This window comes from Mobula hypostoma, chromosome 24 (assembly GCF_963921235.1).
Source record: "Mobula hypostoma chromosome 24, sMobHyp1.1, whole genome shotgun sequence".
In the NCBI taxonomy this organism is placed as follows: domain Eukaryota; kingdom Metazoa; phylum Chordata; class Chondrichthyes; order Myliobatiformes; family Myliobatidae; genus Mobula; species Mobula hypostoma.
Genome location: NC_086120.1, coordinates 33315357 through 33342805, shown reverse-complemented (window position 1 = coordinate 33342805; position 27449 = coordinate 33315357). Strand labels below are relative to the sequence as shown.

Sequence of the window (27449 nt, the reverse complement as noted above, 5' to 3'; positions counted from 1 at the left end):
TGTTTACAATGGAACCTACCAGCAAGTTATTATTTGCAAATAGTTTACGACTTGTTGAGGCATGTTAATAGGTTAGCATGCTCTGGCCTGGCGGCTTTGTTAGTGCAGGCGATCTATAATTCAAAACCACTTATGTTCTTCCAAACTGGGTAGCAGTGAGATAATCAATGGAATGTAATCCTATGAATTAAATAAATATCATCAGTTGGAATTGTGACGACAGTTCCAAATTCCTAGTACTCACTGTGAACAAAAGTATGGCTAAGCACAGCACCAAAGCCATATTTAAGTTTGCCAACGACACCACTGTCGTAGGCTGAATCAAAGGTGGTAATGAATCAGCATACAGGAGGGAGAATGAAATCCTGGCTGGGTGGTGCCAGAACAACAACCTCTTTTTCAATGTCCATAAGACCAAGGAGCTTATTATTGACCAGGAGAAGGAGACCAAAGGTCCATATTCCAGTCCTCATTGGAGGATCAGAGGAGGAGAGGGTTAGCAACTTTAAAATCCTTGGTGTTAATAATTCGGAGGACATGTCCTGGCCCAGCTAGTAAGTGCAATTACCTAGAAAGCACGGCAATGCTTCTACTTCCTTAGGAGTTCGCAGACATTCGGCATGACAGCTAAAACTTTGGAAAACTTCTATAGATGTGCAATGGAGAGTATATTGACTGGTTGCATCATAGCCCTTGAATGGAAAATCCTACAAAAAGTAGTGGATATGACCCAGGCAAAGGTAAATCACAGGTAAAGCCCTCCAAATCACTGGGCACATCTACATGAAATGCTGTTGAAGGAAAGCAGCATCCATCATCAGCGGCCCCTATCACCAGGCCATGCTCTCTTCTCGCTGCTGCCATCAGGAAGTAGGTACAGGAGCCTCAGGGCTCACACCATCAGGTTCTTGAACCAACTTCGCTCATCTTCGCTTGTCCTATCATTGAAATGTTCCCACAATCGATGGACTCACTTTCAAGCACTCTTCATCTATGTTCTTGATATTTCTTAATCATTATTTATTATTATTATTTCTTCTTTTTCTATTTGCACAGTTTGTTGTCTTCTGCACTCTGGTTGAATGCATAGTTGAGCAGTATTTCTTTGATTCTGTTATGGTTATTACTCTATAGATTTTTTGAGTATGCCCACAAGAAAATGAATCTCAGGGTTGTATATGGTGATTTATATGTACTTTAATAATCTGACTTTTAGACTCTGCTCTCTCATCCTAAATTCCCTAAGTATGAGAAGTGGTTTCTTTCTACCCACCAGTTCCTTGTAATAAATCAACACTTCAAACTGTTATATTCAAATGAAATTTCTAAAGATAGAAGAGTCTGCCTTGTTGAATAAGTTGGACAGTTATATCATGGGTATGACTCTGTACGCCTCAACTGATTGTGAATTTGCACTCCACAGGCGCAGCAGTGATATGAAAAACAACTACAAGATCTGAAAGGAACTAGACAGGCACTTGATGAAGCAAAACTGGTAGGACTATAAAAATAGAACTGACTGGATTGTAGTACAGAGTGTAGGCATAGTCTGAACAGACTGAATGCCATTCTGATTTCTCAAACTTCCAGTAATGTCTCCAACAACCACACCACCCCTCACCATTTCCCATCCCCTTGTCCCTCTCTCATGTTATCTCCTTGCCTGTCCGCTGGTTCTCCTCCACCCCCTTTTTCTTCTTTCTCCCATGGCCTTTGGCCCCTTCCATCAATCAACTTCCTTGCTCTTTGCTTCATTCCCTCCCCCTCCAAGTTTTGCCTCTCACCTGGCGTTTCTCTCTCCCATCTCCACACCGTTCAAATCTACCCCTCAGCTGTTTTTCTCCAGTCCCGCTGAACGGTTTTGGCCCGAAACGTATACTGTACTTTTTTCCATAGATGCTGCCTGGCTTGCTGAGTTCCTCCATCTTTTTGCGTGTGTTGCTTGAATACCATTCTATTCTATTTTAGCTTCATAACTAAATAACTATTCAAAATGCAGAGATGCAAAGGGACTTGGGAGTCCTTGTGCATGATACCCTAAAGGTTAACCTCCAGGTTGAATCAGTTGTGAAAAAGGTGAATGCAATGTTGGCATTCATTTCTAGAGGTATAGAATATAAGAGCAGGGATGTGATGTTGAGGCTCTGTAAGGCACTCGTGAGACCACACTTGGAGTATTATGTGCAGTTTTGGGCTCCTTATTTTAGAAAGGATATACTGACATTGGAGAGGGTTCAGAGAAGATCCACGAGAATGATTCCAGGAATGAAAGGGTTACTGTATGAGGAACGTCTGGCAGCTCTTGGGCTGTATTCCCTGGAGTTCAGGAGAATGAGGGGGGATCTCATAGAAGCATTCAGAATGTTAAAAGGCCTGAACAGATTAGATATGGCAAAGTTATTTCCCATGATAGGGGAGTCTAGGACAAGAGGGCACAACTTCAAGATTGAAGGACGTCCTTTTAGAACTGAGATGTGGAGAAATTACTTTAGTCAGAGGGTGGTAAATCTGTGGAATTTGTTGCCACGAGCAGTTGTGGAGGCCAAGTCATTGGGTGTATTTAAGGCAGAGAGTGATAGGTTCTTGATTAGCCTGGGCATCAAAGGGTGTGGGGTGAAAGCAGGGGAGTGGGGATGACTGGAAGAATTGGATCAGCCCATAGTTAAATGGCAGAGCAGACTTGATGGGTTGAATGGCCTACTTCTGCTCCTATATCTTATGCTCTTATGGTCTTATTAATAAATATTTGCCACAATCACATTACATAAGACTTTCTGCCATATTATCAGGCAGTCCACAATGGCTGTAGACCACCTTAAAATATAGAAGAAGTCCTTTGTGGTTGTGGTTGTGGCAACGATTTATTATTAATAATAGTCATTTAGTTACGAAGCTAAAATAGAACAGAAGGGTATTCAGTCCATTGAGCCTCATTGGTTAATTGCAAGCGAACCTTTAGAATATTGAAAGGCCTGTATAGAGTGGACATGGAGAGGATGCTTCTGATAGTGGGATGGTCTAGGACCAGAGATAAAAGGATATCCCTTTAGAAATGAGATGAGAGGGTATTTCTTTAGCCAGAGGGTCTGTGACATCGATAACAGTGAGGCCAAGTCTTTGGGTATATTTAAAGCGGAGGTCGATATAGTCTTTCTTAGTAAGGATGTCAAATGTTATGGGAAGAATGCAGGTGAACATGGTTGAGAGGGAAAGTAAATCTTGATGGGCTGAATGGTCTAATTTTGCTGCTGTGTCTTTATGGCCTTAGTTGGTAGATTGTAGTTGTTGAGATTTAAATCAGAATGGGAAAAACATCCTCAACCCCATCGTTTAATATCTAGCCGGGAAACCAGTAGTTCATTTCATAGTTTCAAGTTAAGAGGTTTCTGGAGAAGGCATTATGAGATATTTTTAACTTGATGATTCACTCAATCCAGCCTGAGTAACTGCAATGTTGCTGAACAAATAAGCTATCATTTCACTTACTGTTTACCCGTAATGTAGCATTGTGTCTCAGCTTTACCTCTGAGTCATAACTTTGAGGATTTGAGTCCCACGTTTGAATACAAAAATCTGATCGACAGTATTGAAGAGATACCGCACTTTTTTGGCAGGTATCCCTAGCGTATAACCAAGCCGTTTTTTTTCTGGTGACACTGAAATATTTCCAAGTGAAGATGGTCTTGATTTTTAATCAGCACAACTCAACAGACCAGCTTGAAAGTTGGATGGTATCGGGCCAATGATCTTATAGCACAAGAGTTTGTCACTGCAAAATTCAGTAGTATGTGAGATACCACACTTTGTATAATGCACGATGTGCACTTGGAGTACTTGAAAGTTTGCGAGGTCAGTGACCCCAAGACTAACTTCATGTTTATTCAAGTGGTGTCAAGATAATAATGTGATTATGGACTTTCACTCTTGCCAATCAAAATGACTGACAGACCATGGCATGTTCATTCATATGAGAGCACTATAAGCAGAGGCAGAGATTCAATGTAATACAATGGATTCTGGTTAATTGGGGCACATCAGGACCAGTACAATTTGCCTCAATTAGCCAAAGTTTCATGGAAATATTTAAACAGTATAAAAAGAACAACTTATTAACAAATGATGTATTTAAATGAAATACAGAACAAATTAGAACACTACCTATAGTACTACAGTACTATAAAACTATGTATTAGTTCCTAATAGTTATTGATGGAGGAACTCATCCAGTACACACAATGAACAAAATTAGTGCAGACACCTCGAGCTGATAATGGACTGCCTTCTTACAATGCAACTGATGATTGCATCTTCCAAATCTTCATTTTCATTGTAACATTCAAGATGATTGTCAATACCTTTAAATTCTTTGTCGTTCCTAACTTGCTGAAAAAGTGAAATGGTTTCATTTTCACTCCTGGCTGTTTCTGGCATCTCCAAGCCTGAATGCTTGAATCCACGGTGAGTAAAACAATTCAGAATTGTCTTAACTGCTTATTTCTTGCCCAACTATCAGTGACAAAATTCGCTGCTTTTTGAACACAAACACACACATCTGACACTATTTAAAAATGTTTGCTCCAAGTACAGTGTAGCATGTAATGGTCACACAAGTGCATGCAACTGACGCTAATTAGAACCTGTTTAGTAACAGTCTCCTGTCCCAATTAAGCGGCATAGTATCCCAAATAAACAAAGGGAATCCCAGCAATTTTTTTGATTAGTTTGTTCTTTTGTCCCAAATAAGCAGCTGTTCTGATTAACTGAAGGCCCGATTAACTGGAATCTAATGTATATGGAAATGTTAACTGCAGGACAGCACGATAGGTGTTCCTTGGGGCAGTGTTCAGGCCTCAGTCCCGTTCACCTCTTCACCAATGACCTTCCATCTATTATATGGGGATGTTCAGTGATGGTTACACAAAACTGAGTTCCATTCACAAATGAAGTAGTCCATGAAAAAGGATCTAGTGCTTTCCTGGTGTATATAACAAATATACTCTTCTCGGGCTTCCAGCTGGGTACAGGTATCAATTTTTAACTGATTAAGTGATGACGCCTAGGCATGGCTCCTCTACTGGTATGTATGCCCCTGTCATCCGTCCTTCCTGACTGGTTAGTCATCATCTAATCATAACAGTTTCCGCTGTCCCACCTTCTTTATAATCAAATTCCAGCTCTTAGTTAGAGCGAGGTCTTTGTCTTTATGAAAATTCTTTTCCTCTAGTTTTATTTCAATGGCTTCCTTTGTCAGGCCATCCATAAAGCCATTGATGCAGCATAGTAGTTTTGTGCCATCGAAGTGCATTCACAATGTTCTATGACCGCCGAGTTCTTAATAGACAATAGACAATAGGTGCAGGAGTAGGTCATTCGGCCCTTCGAGCCAGCACCACCATTCACTGTGATCATGGCGGATCATCCACAATCAGTACCCTGTTCCTGCCTTCTCCCCATATCCCTTGACTCCACTATCTTTAAGAGCTCTACCTAACCCTTTCTTGAAAGTATCCAGAGAATTGGCCTCCACAGCATTCTGAGGCAGATCATTCTGCGGATCCACAACTCTCTGGGTGAAAAAGTTTTTCCTCAACTCCATTCTAAATGGCCTACCCCTTATTCTTAAACTGTGGCCTTTGGTTCTGGACTCCCCCAACATTGGGAACATGTTTCTTGCCTCTAGCATGTCCAATCCCTTAATAATCTTATATGTTTCAATCAGATCCCATCTTATCCTTCTAAATTCCAGTGTATACAAGCCCAGTCGCTCCAATCTTTCAACATATGACAGTCCCACCATCCTGGGAATTAACCTCGTGAACCTACACAGCACTCCCTCAATAGCAAGAATGTCCTTCTTCAAATTTGGAGACCAAAACTGCACACAATACTCCAGGTGTGGTCTCACCAGGGCCCTGTACAACTGCAGAAGGACCTCTTTGCTGCCATACTCAACTCCCCTTGTTATGAAGGCCAATATACCATTAGCTTTCTTCACTGCCTGCTGTCCCTGCATGCTTACTTTCAGTGACTGATGAACAAGGACTCCTAAATCTCGTTGTACTTCCCCTTTTCCTAACTTGACACCATTCAGATAGTAATCTGCCTTCCTGTTCTTGTCACCAAAGTGGATAACCTCACATTTATCCACATTAAACTGCATCTGCCATGCATCTGCCCACTCACCCAACCTGTCCAAGTCTCCGGGTAACCCAGATGGATATGCCTCCTGTGCTCCTTGACAGCTGGTTTCCACCATGTGATCCATCAAGCTGATATACACTACTCTGTGTTCACAGGGAATCGTGGGAATGCCAGCTGCCCGTCTTCCCCATATTTCCACAGTTTCTGGAAGGATCACAAGGATCCTGAAGAAATACCAGATTAATACAATCCACAAACTCATAAGGAAGCTCAAATCACAGCTTACGAGAGTCAAAGATGACCTGGGACTCAGGCCAGATGGCGTTTACAGGATTCCCTGTGAATGCGGGGCTACGTATATTGGCCAGACAGGGAGCATGGTGGAAACCCGCAATTGAGCACAGGAGTTGTATTTGTTTGGCGGGATTACCCAGTCATTCAGTGTCAACATCCTGGGAAGTTTTCATTGACAAGAAGGTGGGTTCAATCAGCCACATAAATGTAATAGGTATAACAATAGATCGGAAGCTAAATATTCCCCGGTGACTGATTCACTTCCTCACACACTCAAAGCTTCTCCATCATTTATGAAGCACAAGTGAAAAGTGTGATGGGATGCTCTATACGTTGCCTTGATGAGTAAAGCCACAACAACACTCAAAAAGCTCAGTATCACCCCAGGTCAAAGAAGCCTATTTGATTGGCAACCATCTATCATCATGAAAAATCATCCAACCAGATGCAATGAGTATTATCAACAAATGCTCTTTGCCTCCCAAACCTATAGCCTCTAACACAAGAAAGATAAGGACTACAGGTAGATTGGGAGACCTGTAGGCTCCCTACCAAAATGCACAGGGTCCTATCATGATTTCTTCATCGTCCTTGAGTCTCTATCTATCTAGATACTCTCTCACTGTTCACCAGAAGGACAGAAGATGTTCAAAAAGATGGCTCACCATCACCTCTCCAGAGAATTTTAGAGAAATGCAATAAACATTGGCCTTGTCAGAAGTACAGATCCTGAGAAAAAAAGACAATTGAAAATTAACTTTCTATTCCTATTCTTTGCATAAAGCATGATGTCCACCATGGTAGTAGTGAGCCGACTTAAAAGGATGCTGAGAAAAAAACGTTATCTCATCCAAGAATGGAAGGGCTCTGGAGGACGGAGATGACAATTCATTAAACAGAAAAAAAAAACAAGATGATTTCTTGATATATTGTAACCTCCAAGGCTCCAGCCTAGGAGATATGCTTGGGATTAGTCTGAATGGCTCTTTTTTTAGCCAGTATGGACATGATGGGCCAAATTCCATTCTCCTGTGCTGTTAATTTCTAATCTGTTCGAAAACAGGTCTATCATGACACCTGAGAAATCATATTCTTAATAGTTTGAAATAGTTGTGAACAGGTAGATATCCGATAAGTGCAACCCATATTTAAGCAGCAGAGATGAAAACATAGAAACATAGAAAATAGGTGCAGGAGTAGGCCATTTGGCCCTTCAAGCCTGCACCGCCATTCAGTATGATCATGGCTGATCATCCAACTCAGAACCCTGTACCTGCCTTCTCTCCATGCCCCCTGATCCCTTTAGCCACAAGGGCCATATCAAACTCCCTCTTAAATATATCCAATGAACTGGCCTCAACTGTTTCCTGTGGCAGAGAATTTCACAGATTCACCACTCTCTGTGTGAAGAAGTTTTTCCACATCTTGGTCCTAAAAGTCTTCCCCTTTATCCTCTCAAATGAAGAACAAGAAAACTCAGAATCATCTTTGGTGGTCATTAGGATGAGATCTACAAGAACTGTCAAGAATGTTAAAAGTGTACTCTGTTAAATCTGGGATCCTAATAGATGCACCACACATAAAACATACATTGCACAAAGTTGGACAAACTTAAATTTTTTTCTCTGCAGCATCAGAGATAGAAGTATATAAAATTATGAGAGTCACTGTCATCCTCAAGACAGATTACAAAGCTACTCCTTTCATTTCCTTTGCGTCTTCCTGTTATTTCTAGTGTGGTTCTACTACTATTGGAGCCTGTGATGGGCATTCTGGTGGTGTGCTTTCGTGCCGATTGAGCGATCTGGCGCTTTGCTTTCTCTGAAAGTGTGCCATGCGGTTGCGAGCATGGAAGTCAGGAAGCTTGGAGATGGGAAGCAGGCCCATGATCGACTCTAGTTCTCACTGATGTCATTGACTGAAGCGCTGAGGAAGACTGAAATCGTCGAGGCAGGTGAGGAGGACGAGTGAGTGTTCAGTGCCATCTTGTAGCCTCTCACTCGCTGCTGCCAGGGAAAGGTGCCTGCATGTGGCGGTCTCCCTCTCCCTCTCACTTGTGTTCGAATGATCTCCTTCTCTCTCTCTCTCTCCTTCAATGCTGTTGGAGGATACTGCTGGATCAAGGTTTAATCCATGCGGTCTGTGGATTGGACTCTAAATCACATTATGATGTGTTTCTAGTTTTGCTGATTGCTAGTCTTGGGAGACTTTGAATCAGGGTAGCCTGCACATAACAAACATTGAGCTGAGCTGGAATATGCCTTTTGATTTTGTGTTTTATGCTCATTTTTTGTTGCCATTTGCGCGATTTGTTTTCTCTTAGTGCATGGGAGGGGGGAGTTAACGGTTTGATTTTTTATTCTTTGCACAGTTTTGTCCCATGGTTCTTTGTTTCATGGCCGTCTGTAGAGAAGGTGAATCTCAGGGTTGTATGTCACATACATACTTTGATAATAAATGTACCTTGAATGCTTTGAATAATTTTTCCTGGGTAGAAATGTCACAGACTGGGAATAGTTATAACGAGAAAAGGAGAAAGACTGAAGGAGATGAGCAACACAAGTTTTTTTTTGCATGAAGAGTGGTAGGTACCTGGGCACTCTGCCAGGGGACATGCCAGAAACAGATACAATAGCAACATCTAAGAGACATTTAGATGGACATGACAGACAAAGGTAGAGCTTTAATTGGCATCATGCTTGGCATAGATATCGTGAGCCATAGTTCTTGAACTCCATGGTTCTATGTTCTCCATGGTCTTTCATGCACACTAATAGTTTGAAAGTGATGTGATGAGTAACAATGGATTCAAATAAAACTGGAGTGGTAGGAAGATCTTTACTAAGCCTGGAACCAAGGTATAAACTAGTTAGGAGGAAAGAAAACAAGCTGACATTAAATGAATGAGGGTGAGAAGTTACAAATACTCTAGTTACATTAATAAAAATCATATTTTAAGTACCACAATCCTTAACATTTTGGGTTCTGGTTGTTTGATTAATTTTGGTTTTGCTTAGCAAGTACTGATGTGGGCTACACCTCCTGACTTAACAAAATCTATTCCAAATATTTCAGCTCCTGCATTTGATGTTAAAATAGTAAATATAATTTATCCTCAGAGTCTTTGAGGTTCCCAATCTGGGGTCAATAAGAAATGTTGGGAACCTCTGCTCAAAGACAATGATGAAGTGCAGGAGGAAAGCAGAGTCTAGACATTTTAATGATAAATATGCACAGCGGAGAGGGTATGCTTTGAAAAAAAACATTAAAGCCTTGAAAATTTTAGTCAGGCTGCCGTGATTCATTGTCCTTTGAATCACAGAAACATGTTCTGAATATCCAGAGAAGCATTAAAGAATTAGCACGACTTACAGTGTCAGGTCAATATAGGAGGGAGTGTGATTATAACTGACTTTTAAAGAATTTATTTTGTGTGTGTTTTTGGAAACAAATGATCGAAACTTCAAAGGTAGTGGAGAGAGATGTTGTTAAGATCTCAGACAAAAGTCAGGAATCAAAAGGTTGAGCTAGTGTCAGGAGCTGTGCATTTTTCAGTGCAAGAAGTATCATAGGAAAGGTGAATAATGCTGAAAATGAAGTAGCAGGTTTACAAACAGAGGCAACATGTAGTGAGGAGAGGCTGTTGATAGGGCAAAGTTGCAGTCAACATGATGAGTTGCAACGTAAGAGGCAGACAAAATCGAAAAGGGTGAATACAGGACTGAAGGTGTTATACTTGAATGTGCGCAGTATACGGAATAAGGAAGATGAACTTGTAGAACATTTACAGATTAGCATGTTGTAGGCATCACTGAATCGTGCTGAAAGAAGATTATAGCTGCAAACTTAATGTCCGAGGATACACCTTGTATCGAAAGGACAGGCAGGAAGGTAGAGGTGATGCCGTTGCTCTGTTGGCAAAAAAATGAAACCAAATCATTAGAAATAGGTGATGAAGGGTTGGAAAGTGTTGAATCATTTTAGATAGAGTTAAAGAACTGCAAGGGTAAAAAGACGCTGAATGGAGTTGTATACAGACACCCAAACAGTAGTAAGGATGTGTTCTACAAGTTAAAACAGGAGATAGAAAATGCATGTCAAAAAGGCAATGTTATGATAGTCATAGGGTCTTCAATATGCATGTTGATTAGGAAAATCAGGTTGGTGCTGGATTCCAGGAGGGGAAGTTTTTAGAATGCCTGTGAGATGGCTTAAGGAAGTAAAGAGGCTACAGGAGGTCTTGGACAGATTAGGAGAATGGGCAATGAAGTGACAGATGGAATACAGTGTCGGGAATTGTATGGTTGTGCACTTTGGTAGAAGAAATGAAAATGTAGACTATTTTCTAAATGGAGAGAAAATACAAAAAAAAACTGAGTTGCAAAGGGACTTGGGAATCATTGTGCAGGATTTCCTAAAGGTTAATTTGCAGGATGAGTCTGTGGTGAGGAAGACAAATGCAATTTTAGCATTCGTTTCAAGACAACTAAAATATAAAAGCAAGTAATGTTGAAACTTTATAAAGCACTAGTGAGGCCTCACTTGGAGTATTGTGAGCTGTTAAGGGTGCCTTATCTTAGAAAGGATGTGCTGAAACTGGAGAGGGCTCAAAGGTAGTTCACGAAAATAATTCCAGGATTGAATGGCTTGTCATATGAAAAGAATTTGACAGCTCTGGGTCTGTATTCACTAGAACACAGAATGAGAGGTGACCTAATTGAAACCTATTGAATCATGAAAGGCCTTGAAAGAGTGGATGTGCAGAGGATGTTTCCTATGTTGAGAGAGTCTAAGACCAGAAGAGACAGCCTCATAATAGAGGGATGTCCTTTTAGAATGCAGATGAGGAGGAATTTCTTTAACCAGAGAGTGGTGAATCTGTGGAATTCTTTGACACGGGCAGCTGTGGAGACCAAGTTTTTATGTATATTTAAGACAGAGGTTGATAGATTCTTGATTGATCAGGGCATGAAGGGATACAGAAAGAAGGTAGGTGACTGGGGCTGAGAGGAAAATTAGATCCGTCATGATGAAATGCTGGAGCAGACTCAATGGGCCAAATGGCCTAATTCTGCTCTTGTAGCTTATGGTCTCATGGCCTTATAATACGAAATAAGAATCATTTCTCCGAAGACCATTAAGAAGGTCAGAATCCTTTGTAAATTTCCTGGTTCTTTTCACATCACATTCAAAATACATGGATTAATATTGCCAGAAAAACAGAATAATGTTAGATTGTGCAATTTAGAAATTTTAGTGCTCCTAAATTTTGAACATTAATTGTTTATGTCATTGACTAATAACTAACATTGACATGATTGATGTGTAAGCTTTAGAGAGGGTGCAAACGGGATTTACCAGGATGCTGCCTGGATTATAAAGCATGACTTATGAGGATAATTTGAGCAAGCTAGGGTTTTGGAATGAATGAAGATGAGAGGCAACTTGATAGAGGTATGCAAGATGATAAGTGGTATAGGACAGATGGACAGCTAGAGACTTCATCCCAGTGTGGAAATAGCTAATACAAAAGGGCCATAATATTAATGTGATTGAAGGTATTGGGGAAATGTTTGAGATAGAGCAGACTTAACAGGTCAAATGTCCTAATTCTGCTCCTCTATCTTATGGTCCTACAGTCTTATAAGAAATGCAAGAGAACACTTAATAAAGTAATTAGGAGGGCTAAAAGAAGGCACAAGTTGCCTGACCTGTCAAGATAAAGGAGAATCCTAAACAACTCTATAGATATGCTAAGAGTAAAAGGATTGCAAGGGGCAAAATTGGTTCTGTGGAAAATCAGAATGGTAATCCATCCATGGAGCTAAAAGAGATGGGGGAGGTCTTAAGTGCATTTTTACACCAGTATTTACTCAGGAGATGGACGGAGAGTCTATAGAAATGAGGCAAAATGGCGTCAACTTCATGGACCCTATATTGATTAAGAAAGGCTCTAAAAATAAACCAGGAAATTACAGGCTGGTGAGCCTGACCTCAGTAGTGGGAAAGTTATTGATGGTATTCGAAAGGACTGGATATGTGAGTATTTGGACAGACATGGACTGATTAAGGATAGTCTGTATGGCTTTGTGTGTAGTAGGTCCTGTCTAACCTATCTTATTGAGTTTTTTGAGGAAGTTACCAGGAAAGTTGATGAAGGAAGGCAGTAGATATTGTCTGCATGGATTTTAGCAAGCCATTTGACAAGGTCCCACATGGGAGGTTAGTTAAGAAGTTTCAGATGCTCGACATTCAAAATGAGGTAGTAAATTGGATTAGACATTGGTTTTGTGGGAGAAGCCAGAGAGCGGTAGCAGAAGGTTGTCTTCTGACTGGAGTCCTGTGACTAGTGAAGTACTGCAGGGGTCAGTGCTGGGTCCATTGTTGTTTGTTATCTATATTAACAATCTTGATGATAATGTGGCTAACAGGATCAGCAAATTTGCAGATGACACCAAGATTGGGGTTGTAGTAGACAGTGAGGAGGACCATCATGGCTTGCAATGGGATCTGGACCAGCTAGAAAGATGGGATGAAAAATAGCAGATGGAATTTAATGCAGCCGAGTTCAAGGTGTTGGACTTCAGTAGGATCAACCAAGGTGGGTCTTACCCAGTGAATGGGAGGGCACTGGGAGTGTGGTAGAACAAAGGGATCTGGGAAAACAAACCCTTTGAAATGGCATCACAGGTAGATAGGGTTATATAGCAAGGTTTTAGCACATTGGCCTTCATAAATCTAACAATTAAGTACAGGAGATGGGATGTTATGTTGAAGTTGTATGAGATACTGCTGAACCCTAATTAGGAGTATTGTGTGCAGTTTTGGTCAGCAAACTACAGGAAAGATGTAAATAAGGTTGGAAGAGTATAGAGAAAATTTGCAAGGATGTTATCTGGACTGGAGGACCTGAGTTACAGGGAAAGATTAAATAGATTAGGACTGTATTCCTGGAACATAGAAAATTGAGGGGAGATTTGATCGAGGTATACAAAATTATGAAGGGTATAAATAGGGTAAATGCAAGCAGGCTTTTTCTACAACTAGAGGTCATACATGAAAGGTGAGAGGTGAAATGTTTAAGGGGAACATGAGCGGAAGCTTCTTCACTCAGAAGGTTGTGAGAGTGTGGAATGAGCTGCTCACGCAAGTGGTGCTTGTGAGCTCCATTCAGCATTTAAAGGAAGTTTAGATAGGTACATGGATGGGAGGGGTATGGTAGGTTTATGGTCCAGGTACAGGTTGACGGAACTAGGCAGTTTAAATGGTTTCTCTCGGACTAGGAAGGGCCAAGGGGACTGCTTCTGTGCTGTACTTTTCTATGACCCTATGACTCTAACAGAACTGGAAATGAAGGAGGAAGAAGCCAGAATAAGAAGGTGTGGGGAGGGGAAGGAGTGGAAACTGGCAGGTGATAGGTGCAACCAGGTGAGGGAGACAGTAGGCAGGTGGGTGAAGAAGTGGGATACTGGGAGGTGCCAGGTGGAAGAGATAAAAGGCTGAAGAGGAAGGAGTCTGATAGGAGAGGAGAGTGGACTATAGAAGAAAGGGAAGGGGGAGGGCAGCAGAAAGAGGTGATGTACAGGGGAGGAGAAGGAGTGAGAGGAGAACCAGAATGGAGAATGGAAAAGGAAAGGAGCGAGAGTGGGGGAGAAATTACCAGAAGTTAGGGAAATGGATGTTCATGCCATCTGGGTGCCATCCGGATGGAATATCAGCTTTTTCTCCTCCAACCTGAGAGTGGTGCTCATTGTGGCAGTAGAGGAGGTCCTAAACTGATATTATCTACCTCCTCTTTAACACCTTCAAGGATCTAGGCTCTACAACACTGGCCTAAGAATTCCAGATATCCATCTCCCTGTGAAAAAAAGTTCCCATGCACCTCACATTTAACTCACTGCCTCCACCCCGCCCCCAGCTTGCAAACATGGGCACACAGCATCTGCTGATCGGGGGCCTGGCATCATTTTTGGTTGACTATAATGCTGAGTTCCATAGAAGAACACACACAGTGACATGTGTGGTATGTAACCTCTGGGATTTTGCACAAAATTGTGCAGGTGCCCGCTGGTCTCAGGGAAGACAGTGTTTGACAACGACAGTATTGAGTCATCCACGCCATGGCCGGCCAGTTCCCGAAGGAGTATCCAGTGTTCACCTGCTCCTATATAGGTAAATGCTACATTAATGTGGAACTACTGTAAGTTTGCAATGTGTGCAGTGACAGATGCTGGCACATCTGTTGTACGTTGGTTTGCACAATGGAGTGTCATGGCATATTCCAAATATTCTGAGAATTCAACTGTGCAATTCTACAGAAGTTAGTCTTGTGGGATTGCAATGCTTATTCTTTCGAAAGAGCAGAGGTAAGATATTCAGCTTTAATCACTTTTTAGTGCTTTTAATCTTTTTGAAATTGTTTTAATGATTCAAGAGGCAGAGGGTAAAGACGTGGTTATCTTGTCTGACCCTTCACCTTTGGCTGTGTAAACATGGGTGAATAGGGACCATGAGTGGAAAGTCAATCTGGCATGCTGAATTAAGTTGGAGTCTCTTCACAGCAGATACTCCAAGCTAAACAAACTTCCTTTTATCTCCTGCAGAAACCAGTAAGAAACCATCAGAGCACAGCTGCAGTGATAGCCACCAGCCCTGTTGTCCCTGTCCTGGATTCAAGAGATCCGGGATTCAGGTGTGAAAGTGGAGACCCGGTGGCAGAAGTCTTGAGTCTGCGAGTCCACTGGGGAATTCAGAGCCCAAAGACTGTGAGTCTGTAAGTCTGCTGGAGGCTAGAAGCCCGGAGACAGCCTGATCTGAGGTTGGAAGCTAGAGGCCCAGAGGCAGCCTGACCTGGGATTGGAGGCCCGTCTGCATGTGTAAGTGTGCATAAGTGGGCGTATGTGAGTGAGGAAATATGCTTGTCATGCATTCGTTGTTGTTGCTTGTGTTGTTCCGCTGAACGTAGTGGGCATGCTCTATTGGCACCAGAATGTGTGGCGACACTTAAGGGCTGCCCTTAGCTGAGGTTGTAACACACTCAAAACGCTGGAGGAACTCAGCTGGTCAGGCAGCATCTATGGCAAGGAATAAAGAGTCAACATTGCAGGCTGAGACACATCATGGAGACTGCTTCTTTCCCCTTGGGTTGTGTTGGTTGTTAACGCAAGCAACACGTTTCACTGTGTTGTTTGATGTAATGTGATAGATAAATGAATATGAATCTTCGAGCTGCAGGATCAGCTGGCACCTTCTTCCTCTATGACCAGCAACACACATCAAAGTTGCTGGTGAACGCAGCAGGCCAGGCAGCATCTCTAGGAAGAGGTACCGTCGACGTTTCGGGCCGAGACCCTTCGTCAGGACTAACTGAAAGAAGAGCTGGTAAGACCAGCTTGTTTTGCTCTGTGAGCCCTTTCTAATGCCTGAGTTTAATTGAAGAGCACATAAGTAAGTAAATGATTCAATAAATGAATAGATAAATAAATGACTATGGGGATGCACATGCAAGCTGCACTATGCTGTGTCCTACAGCTGTTTGTTTCTGTGCTGGTCCATGTTGGTCTCAGGGAAGAGGGAGGCAGCATTCCCCAAAGAAACAAGGCGTTCACTTGCTTCCAGATGGAACTGCTGTAAGTACATCATGATGCTCGGTGACAGATGCTGACACATCTGTTGCATTGTTCTGACATTAGATTCCACACGAGGAACCCTACAGACCAGTTTGTTCTGTTTCCTGAGCACTTCCCAGACCTGCTACAACAGTGCCCTGCAGGGCACTGAGCTGTTTAAAATCTACACCAGCAATTAGGCTGTAGGTACCTCATGGTTCTTGTAAAGCGGGAGTGAAGATTCTTCATCATTCAGGACACATCCTATTCTCATTACTACCATGAATGAGAAGGTACAGGAGCCCAAAGGTGCACATTTAATGTTTTAGGAACAGATTCTTCCCCTTCGCCATCAGATTTCTGAAAGTTCCATGAGCCCCTAAACACTATCTGACCATGTTCTTGAGTAATTGCCTTTGCAAGTGTTTTACTTTATACTTTATTGTCGCCAAACAATTGATACTAGAGCGTACAATCATCACAGCGATATTTGATTCTGCTCTTCGTGCTCCCTGGAGTACAAATTGATAGTAAATATTAAAAATTTAAATTATAAATCATAAATAGAAAATAGAAAAGGGAGAGTAAGGTAATGCAAAAAAAAACCTGAGACATGTTTCAATGATTTACCAGATGTATTTGTAAAATACTGATTTAACAACTACTGGAGTGCTGGATCTAACTCTAGGAAAATCTAGAAATGATTAACCAGATTGATTCTAGGAAAGCAGAACTATGTAAACAGAAGCTGGGATGGTTCTCCTTGCTGCAGAGCATTTTAGAAGGAGATTGGGTTGAAGTATTCAGAGAAAGTGAATAAAGAGAAATGGCTTCTGTTGGAAGATTGGTTTTGAGGATCAGAGAGCTGAGGTAAAGGTGGTTGACGAAAGAAACAAAATGACCTTCTTCGTTACCCAAAAGGGTGGTGGAAACAGGTCCGGTCGCGCTCTTCAAAATCGGTTCAGGTAAGCACTTGTGCAGCGAAACGCGTGCCGGACTCCAAAGGAAGGATCAAGAAAGCATTTAATTGGACTTGATCTTGTAAAATGCCGAGCAGCTCAGTAAGCTGGCAACGTGCACCACAATCACACAATCACACTGATCGCCGCCAATATTCAGCCTGAGTTATGTGTGAGCAAATTTGACCTCGTTTTTGAACAGTTGCCAATCCTGAACCTCATACCTGAAAAAGTGCCCAACTTATCCCCGCTGACTTCAATCTGAAAACCGCTGGAAGGCAATCATGACTTTGTACAATAATCTAAACGGAGCCACCAAGAACTAGGATGCTGTTGAAAGTCAGCGCATTTCAGAATCTGGGAAGCTGTAAGTTTGGTTGCTATTAACTATTTTGTATGACCGCATAGGGTCAAAAGTATTTCTCTGATAACAACCATCCAGAAACCAACCTGTTCGTTATTTTCCAAATCTTCTCCTTCATCCCACCAGTCTGTCTGGTAGATCCAGGAAAACTGATCTACACAGGCATTATAGAATTCATGAATTTCCTCTTTGTCACAAAATGGTAAATGTAGGTCATCAGTATGGAAAGGTTTGATTCAGAAAGGGTTGCTGGAATGGGAGAGGTTTCTAGTGTTTTTGGCCTGGTGCCCAGGTAGCTGGTAAACCCACTGTTTATCTCGGCATTGTGACTGGCAGCCAAACAACTCAATCTTGTGGGATTAGCATTGCTGTGAATGAAAGAGCCAAGGAGATGGGTGGGCATTAATAAGACTTGAATAGAAAGTCAGCGTCCTGGAGCAATGCTGCCCTATTGTCCTAGTCTGTTACACTGCCCAAATTGATGATGTTGTAACATAACTGCAGGATCAAGAAGGTCTAGGTGAAGTTGTTCAGGCTGCAGTGTCACCTCAGCAAACAATCTGCTGGAGGAACTCAATGGATTCAGCAGTAACTGTGGGATGAAAGAGGTTTTCATCGTCACAGATGGCTGTGGAGGCCGTTATTGGGTATACTTAAAGAAGGGTTGAGAGGAATAATAAATTCATTTAGGGCTACAGGGTAGAGTAGGCCCTTCCAGTCCTTTGATCCATGCCATCCAGCAGCCCCCGACCACATTGATTTAACCCTAGCCCAACCACAGGTCAATTTGCAATGACCAAACCCAATCATGGGACAATTTCCAATGACCAATCTTCGGACTGTGGGAGGAAACCAGAACAAGTGGGGAGAATCCATGCATTCCACAGTGAGGACATACAAAGACTCCTTACAGAGGACACTGGGACTGAACTCAGAACTCTGACACTCCAAGCTGTAATAGTGTCGCGCTCACGGATACACCACCGTGGTGTCCCAGTCAGCCACGACTGAATGGCAAAGCAGACTCGATGGGCTGAGTAGCCTAATTCTGCCCCATGTCTTATGGTCCCATGGTCTTATGGTTGACATTTCGGGCCAAAACTCTGCATGCAGTCTCTTGTGTCCATAGTGCTACCTCACCTGACTGTGGCAGCAATGGAGAGGAATTACTAGACCAGTCCCTGAGGTAGAAGGCTATTAATGATGAGATATGAGACTGAATCTTACCAAGGCTGCTAAAGATCTTAAATAGATTTGAGATTGTGATGGTTTCCATGAAATTACTGGATTGTTAGAGGCGTCACTGTAACCTAACACAATTACAGGGTGGGTCAGCGGCGTTCAGAGTTCAATTCTGGCACAGTCTGAAAGGAGTTTGTACATTCTCCCATGACCGCATAGGTTTCCTCTGGGTGCTCTGGTTTCCTCCCACAGACCAAAGATGTACTTTTAAATAAAAATAGATGAAATCCAACAGGTATGTTCTAACACTAATGCATTTGATAAGCTTGGTTTACTGCAACTATTTGGCTCCATGGACCTTTCCGATGAGAGAGCTGCATTCTGTAGACTGGTAGACTTGTGGCTTGGTAGATACGTTACTGAAGGAGCAACCCAGACAAATAATTCAATTGGTTCCGAGAGCACTAACTCTGCCATGGACAGTCCCAAGCCTGGCTGTGAAAAGAGGACGGTTGGACATGGGGCTAGCAACCCCATTCCATAAAAAAACCCAGAGCTACAGAAATGCCAAGAGAAGCTGCAAAGACCTTATCTCTGGGAGAGGAAGGATCTTCAAAGTTGGGCTACACCCAGGGATAACTTGAAAGTCTAGCCCAATTCAGATGAAGGGTAGCTTTTGGAGGCCTATGCCCTGGTACAGGTGATAGGCTTAACAACAACAATGGCACTGCAGCTACTGTAGAATACAAATTAAAGTCATTAAATTAAATTAATTAAAAGATGTGATCGATAATGATGATGACTATTAAATTAGTGGATTGTTGTAAAACCATATCTTGTTTACTGATGTCCTGTTGTGATGGGAATTTTTCATTACTACCTGCTCTGACAGGCTGACAGGCTACATCACTGTCTGGTATTTGGGGTTGGGGGCTACTGGTCAAGATAGAAAAAAGCTACAGAACGTTGTAAGATTAGTCAGCTCCATCATGGGTACTAGCCTCTGTAGTATCCAAGGGGCGGTGCCTCAGAAAAGTGGTGTCCATTATTAATGAGCCCCATCACCCAAGAGAGGCCCTCTTCTCATTGTACCATCAGAAAGGAGGTACAGAAGCCTGAAGGCACACACTCAGTGATTCAGGAACAGCTTCTTCCCCTCTGCCATCTGATTTCTAAGTGGACATTGAACACCACCTCACTTTAAGAAAAAAAAATTTCCGTTTATTTCCACTACTTTAATTTAACTATTTAATATACATATATTTACATACTAAATTTTATTTATTTATTTTTTCTATATTGCCATGTACTGCTGCTGCTAAGTTAACAAATTTCATGACATATGCCGGTGATAATAAACCTGATTCTGGTCTATATATGGCTCCTGACCGCTCATGTAATTGAGCCTTAAATGCATTCTAAAAGGTCCCAGGGCAATTAGGAATGGACAGCGCAGGATGGCCTTGCCAGCATTGCATTGTCATGAATGAAATACAAGAAAAATTGTTTTATTTTGACCTTGGCTTAGTCGTGTTGTACGGATAAGAATGTCAGTGTTGGCATCCTTCCTAGTGATCAAAAATGTTGCGGAGAGAAAACAAATTAGAATGAAAATATCAAAAAAGTGTCAAAACATCAAAACTTACACAATAAAGCAATACACTGCTACACAGACTAAAGAAGCATGGCCCGGCGTAGATTTAAATCATAAGCCAAAAGCCTCTACAAAGGCGCGATCATTAGAGTCAAAACTGCAACTTGCATTTCATTACTTACTTCTCAGTATAACGTGAGAAATAAAATTAGATCATTAGTTTCTATGAACTTTGTTTTCTGCTCGTGTGTGTGTGTGTGTGTGTGTGTGTGTGTATTGGCACCAGAAGGATTTTCCAGTTAACCCACTAGTTAATATTTACTGCAATCGTGGGATCATATTGAAGACAGTGGCATAGCACAGTAACCCTGGGGACGAAAAGGCAGGCGAGTGGGACTCCGTAATATGTATCTTAATAGACTCCTTACCACACATTTTAGGTATCCTCCCGGCAGTTGAACTTTCCATAATCTGCAATCCATACGATTTGGTAGAAATCCCGTTTTCCTTCTCTTTACACATGCCACAAATATGTTCAATGATATTGGTCGAAGAAACCAGACTTCCTCTCCACATCTGACTAAAAAAAGTTGGATCTGATCATTTCCTAGAAATAGTCAAACGTGCTTTCCAATGAATCAATTCCTGTCATCCGATTAGGTCCCATTCAGCAGGGCTAATTGAATTGGAGAGCATAAAACAGAATTTGATCTCGTGATGATCCAGTCACTGACCATAAGAACGTTAGTGATTCAGCTGTGTGTTTAGCCATCTCACAAAATTTGGCTGGGCGAACTCTCCCAGTTCACCCCCTCCATGAGATGATTTGTAGCTGATGTTTAAACAAATAATATTTGAATGTAAACAGAGAGAGAAAGCAAGTAAAGAAACTGAAAGAGGTATCAAAAGAATTGGTTCTAAAAGCAATACCAACAAACAGATTCCACAAAGCAGTACCTGTGAAGTGTACGCTGACGTTTCAGATTGAGTTTCTGCATAATGTCTGAAAGGGGACAGGAAAGGTTGAAAATATACAGCAGTACTAAGAGGGGTGGGAGAGAGGCTGATATCCAGATGGGGAGGATATAATGGGCAGATGGAAACTGGTGGGGAGGCAGGGTGGAACAGAGGCTAATAGACGATAGGTTGAACAGAAGGGAAGGGGATGATAGGAAGGATGAGCAAAGGGAGGAGAAGACTAGGTGAGCAAGTGAGTGTGTGTGGAGGAGTGCACTGGGTGTGAGGTAATTTGAAAATACAATAGCAACAAACTTTCTGTTGGAGAAACTCACTGGGTTGAGAGCATCTGTGGGAAGACAGGAATCGTGAAATTTCAGTTTGAAATTCTGCATCAGACTTGCACCATCAACAATTCCTTTCTTTGTGATCACAAAGAAGTCACTGATCATCAATGAACTGGAGGCCACATTGCGAGCATTGCATGCAGTAGCCAGGTTGGAAGAGGTGCAAGTGAACCTCCACCTCATCTGGAAGGGTTGTTTTGGTCCCTGAATGGTAATAAGGGACGAAGCGGAGGGCCAGGAACTACACCTCCTTTGGTTACAGAAGAAAGTGCAAAGGGTCAAGGAGGGATAGGCAGGATTGGATGAATAATCCAGAGGGTCCCAGAGAGAGTGATCCCTGTGGAAAGCAGAATGAAGGGGGTGATGGAAAGATGTGATAAGTGGTGAGATCTTCTTGCAACTTCCAGAAATGGCTGAAATGTGTTGCATATAGAGGCTGGTGAGGTGAATTGAAACTATATTGCCATTCTGCCAGGGAAGGAGCAAGTTTCAAGCTGATGGGAAATGGGACAAATGTGTGTGAGGACTCCATTAACTAGGGAAGAGGGAATGCCACACTTTTGGAAGAAGATTCTTGATTCCAGCTATTATCAATAAACAATTGGGGAGTGTAAATGTAACAATTTGTCAAGGCTTACTTACCAATACATGGGGAGTACCTAGAAAGAAAGTGGTAATGCTTGCTTAACTACTCTGCTGCCAGCAAGGTAGACTTTGATTCACATGCAAACCTAACTTGGAACTATAAGCTCATTCACAGTGATGGGCTCCTCAGGCACAGTGTGTGTTCTTTAACCTTCTTTCACAGAGAGGTGGTATAACTGTGATTAACAACAGCTACACCAACTTGTATTTATATATCCCCTATAACGTGGAAAAAATGAAGAACTATCAGAGAAAAATTGACACCTAGCCTGCAATGGAGGCATCAGAACAGTTGATCGAAAACTTGGCCATGGAGGAAGGTTTTAGAGGCACATCTCAAAAGGAGGACAAGTGGAGAGGTCTGGTGATGGAGCTCTGAAGGCGTGGTTGTCAATGGTAAGTGAAGGATGTACAAAAGGATTTCAGAGTCCTTCAGAGTTATGGGGAAGGAGAGATGGTATTAACAGAGGGATTTAACAAGGTTTCCAATTTTAAAATTGATGGATTGTGAGCAAATTCAGATCAATAAATATTGGGGGATGGCGGGGGTGCTGGGGCAGTGATGGGCAAAAGGTGAACAGAGGGGTTTGAAAGAGGATTTATGATTAGCAAATTGCAGACACAAGTCATACTCTGCAGACACCTAATCAAGCCCAACACTGTTGTGTAATATTGAGGGAATAGTTAAGAGATCTAACTTTTCAAAAAGTCCCTGCTTGCTGTCCAAGCAGATGGAAAAGACTCCAAGGGATGGCAGGTCTTTCATATGAAGAAAGACTGGATGAACTGGGCTTGTACTCATTGGAATTTAGAAGATTTTGGGGGGATCTGATTGAAACGTATAAGATCCTAAAGGGATTGGACAGGCTAGATGCGGGAAGATTGTTCCCGATGTTGGGGAGGTCCAGAACGAGGGGTCACAGTTTGAGGATAGAGGGGAAGCCTTTTAGGACCGAGATTAGGAAAAACTTCTTCACACAGAGAGTGGTGAATCTGTGGAATTCTCTGCCACAGCAAACTGTTGAGGCCAGTTCATTGGCTATGTTTAAGAGGGAGTTAGATATGGCCCTTGTGGCTACAGGGGTCAGGGGGTATGGAGGGAAGGCTGGGTTCTGAGTTGGATGATCAGCCATGATCATAATAAATGGCGGTGCAGGCTCGAAGGGCCGAATGGCCTACTCCTGCACCTATTTTCTATGTTTCTATGTAATCTTGAACGAAGGGTTAGCAAGTCTCCCAGTTTTGTAGTTAATGTCTAGCCTCATTAGTCACCATCACAAGATCCATTAAGATTAACTCTATTTGTCACATGTGGAGGAGGAGAAGATGGCAGCGCGAATGATGAATGATATTGGTGAATGATATCTGTAATCCGTCAAGTAGGGGACCATGCACAATTCTGATTTGATGGAGACAGACGTGAGAGTACAGAGGAACATCTGGAGAAACTTCTGAAATGCCCGCTTCGCTGCCGCTGCTACTGTGTGGTAACCAGAATCTCCGGAGCAGAAGGCCCCAAATGCTCGGCTTTTCTTGTTACAGCGGCCAGGGCGAGGTCGAAGGCGCTCAGCAGAGAATGGCGCTCGGGAGGCTGTATCGGAGCGGCTGGTCGGAGGCTCGAAGTTTTCGGACGGACAGACTCAGTGTCAGCTGTGGTCGGCTGCTTCCAAGGCATCGGCAAGTTTACGGAGCCTGGAGGTTTATGGCAGGGAGTTTCTCCCTTTTGCCACCTGCTATCGGGGACTCGGGAGTCGATCGACTCGGGGACTTTGAGACTTCTTCTTACCGTGCCCATGGTTTGTTCTCCATCAAGTTATAGTATTGCTTTGCACTGCTGTAACTATATGCTATAATTATGTGGTTTTGTCAGTGTTAGTCTTTGGTTTGTCCTGTTTTCTGTGATATCGCTCTGGAGAAACATTGTATCATTTGTTAATGCACGTACGCATTTCTAAATGACAATAAAAGAGGACTGAGTGTTCTCATAATCTAAACATCAAAACACACAGTGAGGATTGTGCAAGGCAGCCCACAAGTATTGCCATGCTTCTGGAGCCAACATAGCATGCTCACAATTCACTAGCTATAAGACCATAAGACATAGGAGCAGAATTAGGCCGGTCAACCTACTAAGTCTGCTCTACTATTCCATCATGGCTGATTTATTATCACACTCAACCCCATTACCCTAAGTGTACAACTTTAGAATGTGGGCGATTCTGCGTGACATCGAAAACTTTGACAAACTTCTATAGATGTGTAGTGCAGAGTGTATTGCATCATGGCCTAGTATGGAAACACCAACTAGGTGTTTGGAAAAAGGGTAATGGATTCTGCCCAGTACATTACAGGTGAAGCCCTACGAACCATTGAGCACATATACATGAAACACTGTTGTAGGAAAGCAGCATCCATCATCAGAGATCCTCACCACTCGGGCCATGCACTTTTCTCGCTGCTGCCATCAGGTAGAAGGTACAAGTGCCTCAGGACTTGCATCACTAGGTTCAAGAACAATTACTACCCCTCAACCATCAGGCTCTTGAACAAAAGGGGATAACTACACTCACACCCATCCATTGAGATGTTCCGACAACTAATAATCTCATTTTAAGGACTCCTTATCTGTTATTTCATGTTCTCATTACTGATTGCTATTATTTATATTTGTATTGCACAGTCTGGTGTCTTCTGCACTCTGGTTGATCTTTCATTGATCCTGTTATAGTTACTATTCGGTAGGTTTGCTGAGTATGCCTGCAGGAAAATAAATCTCTGGGTTGTATGTGGGGACCTATGTGTACTCTGGTAATAAAATTTATTTTGAACTTTGAAGCCGGATCTTCCTTAGGAAACTGCTGTGATCATGATGAGAACTTACAAACTCCTTAGAGGCAGCGATGGGAATTGAACCCCAATTGGTGATCATTGCTATTGCAAAGTGAAGCACTGACCGCTACGCTACTGTGTCTCTGCATGTGTGTACATCCAGCTGTATGTATTCCCTATATTTTAACAGTGGTTGAATTTCTGAAATATTCCATTGGCGTAAAGCTCTTTGCGATATCCAGAACTTACAAGAGGGTATAATACAAGAGCAAATCTGTAATTTATTTTCTTTTGTAAACTCTCTGTGGGAAATCAGGAACGTGAGTAAAGGATGACAGATATGGAAAAAAATATAAGCATTTACATGTTGAATTAGTTTACTGAGCAAGAGTATTTTAATGTATGGTGAATTAATTGAGCCTGACACCACAATATAATTAGAATAAACTGGATGGAGGAAAACATTGATTGACTTTCAGATTATTCATGTTGGGGTATTTTTAACAATTTGGAATCATGTAGCAGATACATCAAAATTGCTCACATTATTGATTTGAAGGACATTAACTTGAAAAGGAATTGACTAAACTGTAATAGTGAATTGATTCATACAGATTCTGAACCGGAGAATTATTTACCGTCAACTATTAAAATTTAAATGGAATGTTTGAATTTTCTATTACTGATTAAGGAATTAATGAGCTGGCAATCGATTTGAGTGATTGCCCATGAGTATGAAATGCAACACATTGAATTTAATAAAGTAAATTCTGGAGACTTATGAAGAGAAAACCTCAAAGGAAATATATAATTTCGGTAGAGTTTCCCTGAAGCATAATCTTATATTGTGTGATAATTTGAAAATGGTAATTTCTTGATTGTTAATTGTGAATTCTTGTTATTGAATAAGGTATTGCTAAATACCATCAGAGGCATTCAGTCAAAGCTATTCAAACACATGGGTGGAAAATTCAACTGTGCATTATATTGCTAGATGTAAGAGCGGCCTTCTCTTCCAGTTTGGTGTGTGGCATACAGTATATGTGCACACTTTTAGTTAGAGTTGCACTGGCTGCTACTCTGAGAAAGATACTCCATGTAAAATACTGTTGCTTGCCAGAAATATATAGTCTGTGAATATGACATCAATCAGTGTTCAGTGCTGATGAAATGCAGAACTATCAATTTGGAGCTCAGTCATTCATTGAATGAAGGTGGAGACCAAAATTTCAGTGGCTCAAGGGAACCAACTCCTCCTTATCAATCCCTATCTGCAAAACCTACTCAATTTAAAGGGTTAATTGTTGACTGATGTATAAGCAGAAAATGCTGAAAATACTCAGCAGTTCAGGTAGCATTTCTGATATCTAGAAAGCCTGTGTTATCTTATGAGGTAAGATTGATTAGACTAGGCTTGTATCCAGAGGAGTTTAAACGAGAGAGGATTTGACGGGTGGATGTAGAGAAAAGGTTTTCACTTGTGAATGAAGAATTGGGGTCCACTGTTTAAAAATAAGTCAGAGATGAGGTGGCATTTTTGTTTTCAGAGAACTGAGTGTTTGGAGCTCTTTCTTAATGGACAGCAGAAGCTGAGACCGAGTATTTTGAAGGAGAGTCATCAACCGGAAATGTTAACTGACCTTCACTCTCCCCAGATGCAGGTGATTGCTATCTTCAGCATTTTTTCATCTTTTCTTTTTGTAGATTCCGTCTGCAATTTTTTTTTTGGCTTTTCAGTAATCGCTCATTGCATTTTTTTTACTGTAGTTTGAAGCCAACGAGGCATACTTCGGTTTTGAAGTTCTGTACAGCTGCTGAGGAATGACATACATTGGGCTCGCGAAGGTTGGCAATGGAAGAGACGGCGAATGCTGGAATCTGTGGGTCGAGCAGTACCTCTGGCAGGGAAGTGAGGAAAGGGATTGTCGACATCCAGCTGCAATGCTGCATCAGGACTGCTCCTCTGGCAAAATGTGTATTGATGACAAAGATTGGACTGAGCAAAAGTTGCTCCCAGCTATGGATACAGCAGTAGGTGCTGTGCTTAGGGCACCATATAGATCAGTACAACCTGCTGGAAGTGGGAGGAGGGCTCTTGGCAAGAGGCTATATCTAAGTTTGTGAGGGAACCTCTTAAGCGTAATTCTGCAAGGAACAATCCAGACTCACTGTGAGTTTTGGTAAGGGTCACGTGAGCTATGAAGGTGCAGACTTTTAAAAATCCGACGGCAGGCTATAACAGCACGTTCAGTGCAAAGGTGGTTATTGTGTGTCAGAGGCAAAAATTGTAGAAAAAGTGCAAAAATATTAACAGTGCAAAAAAATGGCAAAAACAACAAAAATGACAAAAAAGAAATTAACTGTATATACCATCTGATCGTTAGGACTACAACTCCAAAACATCAGTCTGAAGTAATACATCTCACCTTACCACACCACATCCCCAAAACAGGAAGTGCATCACATTAGCCTAGTTGGTCCACCTGATAAGCATACCCCTAAGCTGATGATATATTGAGAATTATGGGG

At 42.0% G+C, this 27449-nt stretch overlaps 1 long non-coding RNA gene across 2 annotated transcripts in view; it reads left to right on the top strand.

Annotated features, from left to right (window-relative positions):
* LOC134337214 (uncharacterized) overlaps window positions 1-27449 on the top strand; it is a 173138-nt gene that overhangs the window by 455 nt on the left and 145234 nt on the right. For both annotated transcript variants that reach the window (XR_010015949.1, XR_010015948.1), the window contains exons 2-3: window positions 1424-1495; window positions 15039-15311. This is a non-coding gene — a long non-coding RNA (uncharacterized LOC134337214). The remainder of the gene's footprint in view (window positions 1-1423; window positions 1496-15038; window positions 15312-27449) is intronic.